This window comes from Sceloporus undulatus, chromosome 4 (genome assembly GCF_019175285.1).
Source record: "Sceloporus undulatus isolate JIND9_A2432 ecotype Alabama chromosome 4, SceUnd_v1.1, whole genome shotgun sequence".
Taxonomy (NCBI): Eukaryota; Metazoa; Chordata; class Lepidosauria; order Squamata; family Phrynosomatidae; genus Sceloporus; species Sceloporus undulatus.
In genome coordinates this window covers 4,343,916-4,354,556 of record NC_056525.1, presented here as the reverse complement: position 1 = coordinate 4,354,556, position 10,641 = coordinate 4,343,916, and the positions used below count along the sequence as shown (strand labels likewise).

The window sequence follows — 10,641 nt, the reverse complement described above, 5'->3', positions numbered from 1 at the left end:
AATAATAGTTTATTTATATCATGGCAGTGTGGACTGCCATGACTCTATTCCTATGGAATCCTGGAATGTTTCGTTCCAAACTACAAATCCTAGGATCCCATAGGATGGAGCTGTGACTATTAAGCCACTGCCCTTCTAACACTGAAGCCCTGAGCAGTTTTACATGTCTCTGAAGCTGCATTTGCACTGCAGAACGAATGCAGTTTGACACCGCTTTAACTGCCCTTGCTCCATGCTATTGAATCCTGGCATTTGTAGTTTTGTGAGACATTTAACCTTTTGTGTCAGAGAGCTCTGGTGCCGTAACAAATTACAGATACAGTATAGGAAGGAGACCGGGGGTCCCCGCCGACAGCATTACTTAAAATGTTGGGGAAATTAGCTTTTGCAAGAGTCTGGGGTAACCTTTGGACCATTTGCACCTGTTTATACCAGTATTAATTGTGTTTATACCAGTAAAGGACTCCAGGTTTAGGGGGAATTAAGAAGGTTTTGTGAAGTCGAAGGCTTTCATGGCCGGCATCCATATTTTTTTGTGGGTTTTTCAGGTTATGTAGCCATATTCAAGAAGAGCTTCTTCCTGACGTTTCGCCAGCAACTGTGGCTGGCCTCTTCAGAGAATGCTAACCGTTCTCTGGTTAACCCTCAAAGTAAATAATGTTTGGCTTCCAGTCCTGAAGGACACCAAAACCAGGCCTCAGCAAATGCAAATGAGAAACCACTCAGGGTCAGAGGCTTTCCCAGGAAACAGGGATCCCCAGTTAGCAGACACTAATCCTCCTTTGCATATCCTCCTACCCTGAGGAGGCCACCAACAACAGAACAATACACAGATTAACATGGGAATCACTCCTCCTCACCCAGGATCACACAGTATATATATATATACCCAACTTTTTCCAGGCCAGCATTCTCTCAAGATGCCAGCCACAGATGCTGTCGAAACGTCAGGAATAAACTCTTCTAGAACATGGTCACATAGCCCCAAAAACCCACAAAAAACTAAGAAGGTTTTATTTAGAAAGGGGCAGAGTGGAATCACACACAAGACAGTAATTCACACAGACACAGCATTCAGAGCTAACCAAAATGGACATATGGAAATGGGATAGCATAGTTTTTTGGAGTTTGCAGAGGGTTACAATCACTTACTCTCAGGAAGTTCTTCCTAATGTTGAGGTGGAATCTCTTTTCCTGTAGCTTGCACCCATTGTTCCGGGTCCTGTTCTCTGGAGCAGCAGAAAACAAGCTTGCTCCCTCCTCAATATGACATCCCTTCAAATATTTGAACAGGGCTATCATATCACCTCTTAACCTTCTCTTCTCCAGGCTAAACATCCCCAGCTCCCTGAGTCGTTCCTCGTAGGGCATGGTTTCCAGACCTTTCACCATTTTAGTCACCCTCCTTTGGACACGCTCCAGTTTCTCAATGTCCTTTTTGAATTGTGGTGCCCAGAACTGGACACAATATTCCAGGTGGGGCCTGACCAGAGCAGAGTATAGTGGCACTATGACTTCCCTTGATCTAGACACTATACTTCTATTGATGCAGCCTAAAATCGCATTGGCCTTGTTAGCTGCCGCATTGCACTGTTGACTCATGTTCAATTTGTGGTCTACTTGGACTCCTAGATCCCTTTCACACGTAGTTTCATTCAGCCAGGTGTCCTCCATCCTATATCTGTGCTTTTCGTTTTTCCGCCCTAAGTGCAATACCTTACATTTCTCTGTGTTGAATTTCATTTTGTTAGCTATGGCCCAGTTTTCTAGTCTGTTCAGGTCATTTTGAATCTTGATCCTGTCCTCTGGGGTATTAGCTATTCCCCCTAATTTGGTGTCATCTGCAGATTTGATAAGCATGCTCCCAATTTTGTCCTCCAAGTCATTGATAAAGATGTTGAATAGCACTGGGCCCAGGACAGAGCCCTGTGGGACCCCACTGGTCACTTCTCTCCAGGATGAAAAGGAGCCATTGTTGAGCATCCTTTGGCTTCGGCCAGTCAACCAATTACAAATCCATTACTTACATACAGTTCCTTTGTCTAGCCCACATTTTACACACTTGTATGCAACAATGTCATGGGGAACTTTGTCAAAGGCCTTACTGAAATCAAGATATACTATATCCACAGCATTCCCTTCATCTACCAAGCTGGTAATTTTATCAAAGAAAGAGATTAGGTTTGTCTGGCATGACTTCTTTCTCTGAAACCCATGTTGACTTTTTGTGATTATGGCATTGCCTTCTAGATGTTCACAGACTCTCTGTTTAATGATCTGCTCCAGAATCTTTCCTAGTACTGATGTCAGACTAACTGGACGATAATTGTTGGGATCCTCTTTTTTCCCCTTTTTGAAGATGGGGACAACGTTTGCCCTCCTCCAGTCTGCTGGGACTTCTCCTGTTCTCCAGGACTTCTCAAAGATTATTGCCAATGGCTCTGATATTACATTTGCCAGTTCTTTTAATACCCTTGGATGTAGCTCATCTGGTCCTGGAGACTTATATTAATTTAAAATCAAAATACAACAGAGAAATATCAATGGGAACGAGAAAATGAGTCAAGAAAAACCGAGTACGTTTACTCCCGTTTGTAACGGGAACAATGGACCTGATTCGAATACAACTTGGAAACTTATCCGATCCAGACTCGCAGCGATATACGTCGCTTTATATGCCCAGTGGGAATGGGGCCTAGGAGTCTGGAGACTAGGGTTTGATTCCCAACTTGGCCACAGAAGCCCCCTGTGTGACTTCAGGGAAAGTCACGCTCTCTCAGCCTCAGAGAAGGCAATGCCAAACCTCCTTTGGAGAAACTTGCCAAGAAAATCCCAGGATAGAGTCAGCTTAAGGTCACCATAGGTAAAAAAGGACTTGAAGGCACACAACATGCAACACACAACACTCAAGGCTGCAGTTGGCTGCAGCTTATGCCATCCAGGAGTTACCTTGCTCCTGCCCTGGCCTGACCTAACTTCCTTGGCATCTCCCCATACCCACCTTTCCCTTTCCACCCCCATAAACTCCATTGCCAGAGCAAAAGCAGATTAGCTCAGCTCTGCTGCCAGCCTCCCTTCCCAAGGAGTTAAGTTAAAGTGACAGGTGCAGCCAGCAAGGCGACAGCGAGAAGCCGCTCCTTTTCCATGTCTCTGCGAAGGACTGCCTGAATGTCAAAAGGGATGTAACAGAGCAGGGATATCGGCTGCCCCAGTTCATGCTCAGATGGGTGGCAAAGATCAGCACTGTCTGGCCTAGAGAGCAATACTGGCTTGCAGGAAGCCTCCATGCAGCAGCTGAGAGCATCCCAAGGCTGCTGGGGGCGGGTGGGAGGTGCACATCTCTGTGCAAAGGTTTGCTTTGTAAGGGACAAAAGTGTCCCTTGCAATGCTCCTTGAGATGTTGATCCTGCTTTGATGGATGCATAAGGACCCAGGAAGTGCACAGCTGGAGGGAAAAGTCAAAATAAATAAATGAGAAACATATTCAGGCTCACTATGCACTGCAGAAATACAGTTGGCCCTCCACGGCTTTGACTTTTGCGGATTTTATGATTTGCGGTTTTGATCAATATGTTCTCTCTAGGAATCTCTAGGTCAAAGGTTCCCAAACTTGGGCCCTCCAGGGTTTTTGGACTTCAACACCCAGAAGCCCCAGCCAGTTCGGCCAACAGCCAGGAATCCTGGAACCTGAAGTCCCAAACATCTGGAGATACTGGAATCTGCTGCTTCCTTTGTCTTTATTATTTTAGAGATATTTTAATCATGTAATGTTGTGGTTTTAGACTCTACGCTGCTTGGCAGGTTTTTATTCTTTTCCCCTCCTTATTTTATTTCACCCTTACTATGCAAACGTTACAGCACTCTATAAATAAATGTTAATAATACAAAATTTGGGAACCGCTGCTCGAAGTCCTCCAGCGCAACTCAGCCAGATGTTGGCCATAGAGTTGTGCTAGACAACCTAGAAGTTTCTAGAGGAAATGCTTCTCTAGACATTTGTAGGTCCTCCAGGATGAGTCTATGATCACTCTCTGGCAGATGTTGACCACAGAGTTGAAGTGGAGGACCTGGAGATTCCTAGAGAGGTTATCTCTTAAAATAAGAGTCTTTTTTATTTGCGGTATTTCCACATTTACAGGGATCCTTCACCCCTAATCCCAGTGAATGTGGAGGGACAACTATAATGCAGTTTGACATTGATGTAACTGCCATGGCTCCATGCTATGGAATAATAACATTTATTTATAACACCCTTTTCAGCAAAGGGTGGAATATCCAACGAATTTAATACAGACAATAAAACACAGACAATAAAAACGCTATAATGCTATAATGCTACAATGACATGCTAACCTCCTAAAACAACTCCTTATCAGTCACTACCCATCTTGGCAACCTTAGGCACAACTCAGCAATTTAGCAATCCATCAGGTTGTCTAGTTTGTTGTGGCACCAGAGGGCTCCGACACGAAAGGCAACATCTCTCACAAAACTACAAATCCCAGGCTTCCATAGCATTGAACCATGGCAGTTAAAACTGGTGTCAAGCAGCATTATTTATGCAGTCCAAGTGCAGCCCTAGTCTAGCTTTTCCAGACCTGTCTACAGGGGAAGGGGAGGAATCTCAGGGTAGGAGTGTTGTCTTGGAAATTACATATATTAGCACATATTAGGAGCCCTGGTGGCGCAGTGGTTAAATGCCTGTACTGCAGCCATTCACTCAAAACCACAAGGTTGCGAGTTCAAGACCAGCAAAAGGGCCCAAGCTTGACTCAGGCTTGCATCCTTCCGAGGAGGGAGCTAAAATGAGTACCTAGACTGTTGGGGGCAAATTAGCTTACTTGCTAATTAGCTTACTTGCTGTTCACCGCTATGATCTTTGGAATAGCGGTATATAAATAAAACAAATTATTATTATTATATTAGCTGTTATTTTATATATTATAAATATATTCATACGTTTTTCTTGTTGTGTGGCTTCAAGTCGTTTCCACTTATGGCGACGCTAAGGAGAACCCGTCCTGGGGTTTTCTTGGCAAGCTTCTTCAGAGGGGGGTTGGCACTGCCATCCTCTGAGGCCGGGAGAGTGTCATCCAGTGAGTTTCCATGGCTGAGCTGGGATTCGAACCCTGGTCTCCAGAGGCATAGTCCAAGGCTCAAATCATGGCACCACATTGGCTCTCATTATAAATGTATTAATACGTTTTTGTTATTGTGTGCCGTCAGGTCGTTTCTGATATTTGGTGACCCTAAGGCTGACCTGTCATAGGGTTTTTGGAGGCTGAGAGCTTGTGACTTGCCCAAGGTCATCTAGTGGGTTTTCAGGCCCAATCAAACCTTGGTCTCCAAAGTCATAGTCCAGCACTCAAACCACTACGTCACACTAGCTCATTCATATGTTTATATATACTTTAAAATATAGATATACCAGGTGCTGTAGGCTCTAATTCAGAGGCAAAATGAATGAATGAATGAATATTGCTACTGTAGATGCACTCCTACTCCAAAACCCAGACACTACACCACTTTCCCCTTCTCTTTGCTTTACCCCAGCCTGAAATGGAGGCCCTTGTAGCTCCAAGTCCTCCTTTCGGTGGGCAGGGATGCTAATACCTGCTTTACTTCTCCTTCCATCTTGCTCAGCTGGGCTATTTGCTCTAGTAAAGTTGCCTTGGCATAGTAAACTGCTCAGCAGGCAGAAATGCCAATTAGCATGGTAATTAAAAGAATGTAGAATAGATCTGCATAGCAATGAGTACCGTTTCTGCTCAAGAGGCTCGGGGCTCTTTTACACTGGGGTTTCTTTAATGTCCCACGACAAGTTCATATCTCCAGCCGCACAGCCACCCACTCACCCTCCAGTCCAGGGCCTGGTATCCATTACTATACTTAAGATGTTTTCAGCATATAAACTAAACAAGTAGGGTGACAGGATGCAGCCTTGCCTAACCCCTTTGCTTATTGGGAACCACTCTGTTTCCACGAATTTTGTCTGATGGTAGCTTCTTATCTTGATACAGATTCCTCATCAGGACTCTCAGATGCAGTGGCACCTGCATGTCTGTCAGTGCATTCCATTGTTTTTCGTGGTCTATACAATCAAATGCTTTGCTGTAGTCTACAAAACACATGCTGATTCTTTTTTGGCATTCTTTGGTGTGGTCCATTAGCCATCATATGTTTGCAATGTGGTCCCTAGTGCCCCTTCCTTTTCTGAATCCTGCTTGCACCTCTGGGATTTCTCTCTCCATGTATGTTTGGAGTTTATACACCTCCATTAACAAAAATCTGTCTATCTAAATACATATATCACTGTCAATCACCAGGATATTGCTTATTTTATTTTTTATTGGAACCATCCCTTAAAAGTCTTATTGGAGGCTGGCATATCAATCTTATAAATGAATTATACACACACACACACACACACACACACACACACACACATCTTCTCTGGGACAAAATCCAGTTCCTAATTCCAACTGAATTAGACTCAATTGTTGAATGGTCTAGCAGCACATACGTCAAGGGTACGAATCACATGGCCCTCCAGATATGGTTGGACTGTAAATCATAGCACTCAGGCAATCCATTGGTGAAGGATGCTGGAAGTTATAGTCCAACGTTTCCCAAACTTTGGTCCTCCAGATGTTTTGGACTTCAGCTCCTAGACGTCTTGACTGTTAAGCCAAGATGCCTGGGACCTCTGGGAGGTGAAGTCCAAAACACCTGGAGGACCAAAGTTTGGGAACCACAACATCTGATTTACATACATTCAATTGATTCAATGGGTATATTTTAGTTAGGCTGGTCTATTAGTCTGAGTGTGGGACTAGGACTTTGGGGGACCATTGACACTACAGAAATTATACCACTCTAATTCTAGATTAACTGCTGTGGCTGCATTCTGTGGCATCCTGAGATCTGTAGTTTGGTGAGGCATCGGACCTCTTTTGCTGAGAATTCTAAATGACCTTCCCTAAACTACAAATCCCAGGACTACAAAGGACAGAACCATGGCAGTTTAAGTGAAATCATAGTGCTTTAGTAGTGTAGGGGAAACGAGCTCAAGAGACCAGGATTCGAATCTCCGGTCAGCCATGGAAACCAACTGAGTAAACTCAGGTAAGTCACACTCTCTCAGCCTTCAAGGAAGACAAGGACAAACTTCTAAAGAAATCCTTCCAAGAAAACTTCCAGCTGTCAAAGTCTGACAGAGAGGTCTGGTGCCTAACCAAACTAATAATCCAAGAGTTAAATTAAAGTGGTGTGAAACTGCTTTATTTCTGCAGTGTGGATACACCTTCTATGACATAGTAGTCAAAACTTGTAGTTGACTTGAAGGCATGTAACAGCAATTTAATTTGGGTCAAGCAATGGGATTTAGATCTTTGTTTCTTCCTAAATTTTCTTCATGTCAGCAGCTTGGCAGAGTGGCACATTTTGCCATAACTGCTATTTCTAACCTACAAATTAACTAGATATCAAGGGTCGATGTGGAGCCATGTTTTGCCCATTCCTCTGTCCTGGTATTAAATTGCAAAAAGAAAACATGCTGGTAGCAAACAGAATTGCATCTAGTAAAAATAAATAGGCAGATCTATATTTACAGACAAATCTATATTCATCTCATATTTTAATTTCCGTACATCACTTTGAAAGTGCTTTAAAGCCCTCTTGCATTCACCGTCTCCCCGGTGTTAATGACTGGAGTTTTGCAGCTTTGATGATTTGGATTCTATCAAGAACCGAGGAATGAGTGGCATAAAGTGGCACGATCGCTTGTTGGAATTGTGCTTTTGCCATGGCAGTTTAATCCAGATCTTTTGTCGGTCCGTTCCAGGGTGACCAGGCGTCCTCCTTTCCCTACATTTCAGCTTTCTGTCCAGAGGAATTCCAAAATGTCTTCCATTTGGAGCAGCACTAAAAAGCATGAATTTATACGAGCACTTTTAGCTTTTATTTGGGAATGCCCTCCAGTTTTCTTGAATGTCCTACATTTTGCAGTGCCTTGTCCAATTTTGCAGTGAGGACATCTGGTCACCCTGGTCTGTTTGGAATTGCTTCCAGCGCATCTTCTCAGTAAAACCAGAGTGGTTTCCTTTTTCCAGAGGCGCTGAAACTCAACTTGCAGGCCTTGATACTTCATAATCTTTCATCTCTTTGTCTTCTTTGTTTTAAAGCCATCATCATCATCACCACCAGCATCATCAGTCAGGTATTCAGCTGGAAATGCTGCTCATGGGCCTGGCTCTTCTGATGCAACCCTAGTAGGCAATGCATGCATGCATCCCTCTAGAAGGGTCTCTTTCACCCCCCCTCCCCACCTTTGCCAAATGCGGCCTGCATCTCCTTTGCGATGCTTGTTGCCACGGAAACTGCATCCACAGGACCAGACACTCGGAGAAGCCATCACTCAGCCCGGCAGCCAATCAGCAGAGCCCTGAAGCCAGCATCCTTGCAGTCACCCGGGCGACCAATAAGCATCTCACCTGCTCCGGGAAGTCCTCAGCCGCCAGAGGAACCAATGACCAGCTCACCTGCCCCAGAAGCTCCCAGTCGCTCAGGCAACATCACCCAGCCACCTTTTCCTCCTTCCTTGCCCATTTGCCACTTGCCAGAACCAGCAGGCCACACAACCTGGCAGTGGAAGCACATTGCCGACAGGAGGGGTTATTCTTTTAAGTTAGGGGGTGATGAACATGAACACATCTGGTGGACCCAGTGGCACTGTCTCCATGCTCAGCAATCCTTGCCTCTGTTGCCACCTTCAAAGCAGAAAAGGAGGCGGTGGAAAAAGGAGACAATCCCAGCATCTTGGACGATGAGACAAAGAGTAGTAGTAGCAGTAGATGATGATGATGATGAATAAAATGATAATAAAAAATTTATTTTTGTCCCACCTCTCTCGCAGGCTCGAGGCGGCTTACAACAAGAGTAAAACACAATAATGCAAGATAAAACCCATTCTCCCTCCCTCCAAAAACAACGTTATAATTCTCCCAATGATGTGATAATAAAATATCATTTAAGTTATTAAAACAATCAGTCAGTGACAGAGAGATGGGCATCCTGGGGTATTCAATATGGTAGTCCATATCCACGGGTGTCGGAAGAGATCCACCTTGACAGCCTTAATGATGATGATTTTTATTTATATTCCATTTACCTCCCAAAAGTGGGACTCAGAGCAGCTTACAATTTAAAAGAGCTGTACAGGTTAAAACATACAAAAGTGATGCATTCAAATAGAATTTAAATTAGTTTTTTGTGGGTTTTTCGGGCTCTGTAGCCATGTTCCAGAAAAGTTTCTTCCTGACGTTTCGCCAGCATCTGTGGCTGTCATCTTCAGAGAATGTTTGCCTGGAAAGGACTTGGGTATATATAATGTGTGACCTGGAAAGGCAGGAGTGAATTTGCCTGTCTATTGTTTTTGTGGCTAATGGCAGGCCTCAGGGTGGAGGGTCTGCAAACAAGGATTGAGGTCTGCTTGATGGTGCTCATTGTCTGCTGGGAGATTTCTCATTTGCATTTGTGGAGTCTTTGTCTTGCTTTCTTTCAGGACTGGAAGCCAAACCTTGTTTACTTTAAGGGTTTCCTCTTTCCTGTTGAAATTGTCCAGGTGTTTGTGGATTTCAATGGCTTCCCTGTGCATCCTGACATGGTAATCTACCATGTCCAATGCAAAGTGTTGGTTATCACCTTTAAAGCCCTACATGGCTTGGGCCCGAGTTACTTGAGGGAATGCTTCTCCCTACACAATCTGCCCCACACTCTCAGAACAACTGGGAAGTATCTACTTGAGCATCCCAAGGTGAGACTAACAACTACTCACCAAAGAGCATTTACGGCTATGGTCCCCATGCATTGGAATAATCTCCCGGAAGAGATCCAACTTATCTCTGCTCTGGATGCCTTCAAGAAGGGGTTGAAAACTTACCTCTTCCGACTAGCATACCCCCCGACTCTTTATAAAGAATATCACTCTCAAACAGAAGTCTACCTCAGAATGTTAACTGGGATCAGCACAATGCATGATTTTAGATAGAATATTGTTTTTATACTCTGATTTTAAATAATTGTTATCGGAATTACTTGTACTGTTGTATCATATTATTGTATTATAATAATAATAATAATTTGTTTTATTTATATACCGCTATTCCAAAGATCATAGCGGTGATTAGCAAGTCAGCTAATTAGCAAGTAAGCTAATTTGCCCCCAACAGTCTGGGTACTCATTTTAGCTCCCTCCTCGGAAGGATGCAAGCCTGAGTCGAGTTTGGGCCCTTTTGCTGGTCTTGAACTCGCAACCTTGTGGTCTTGAGTGAATGGCTGCAGTACAGGCATTTACTTTGACTGTAATCCCGCTTCAATCCATTGGGAGAGGTGGGAAAACATAAATAAAACCTATTATTATTATTATTATTATTATTATTATTATTATTATGATGTCAGGATGCACAGGGAAGCCATTGAAATTGCGTGTGATAGTCTATCACGCAATAACGTGAAACCCCATGATTGCGTTCGGACTGACTTCCCATTGCCCGAAATTGCGTGTGATAGTCTATCACGCAATAACGTGAAACCCCATGATTGCGTTCGGACTGACTTCCCATTGCCCGAAATTGCGTGTGA

General features: G+C 43.9%; 1 protein-coding gene across 1 annotated transcript in view; it reads left to right on the top strand.

Moving 5' to 3' along the window:
• The window catches only part of LOC121929322 (purine nucleoside phosphorylase-like), an 18,197-nt gene that overhangs the window by 516 nt on the left and 7,040 nt on the right, over positions 1–10,641 (top strand). The gene's annotated exons all lie outside the window — the stretch shown is intronic.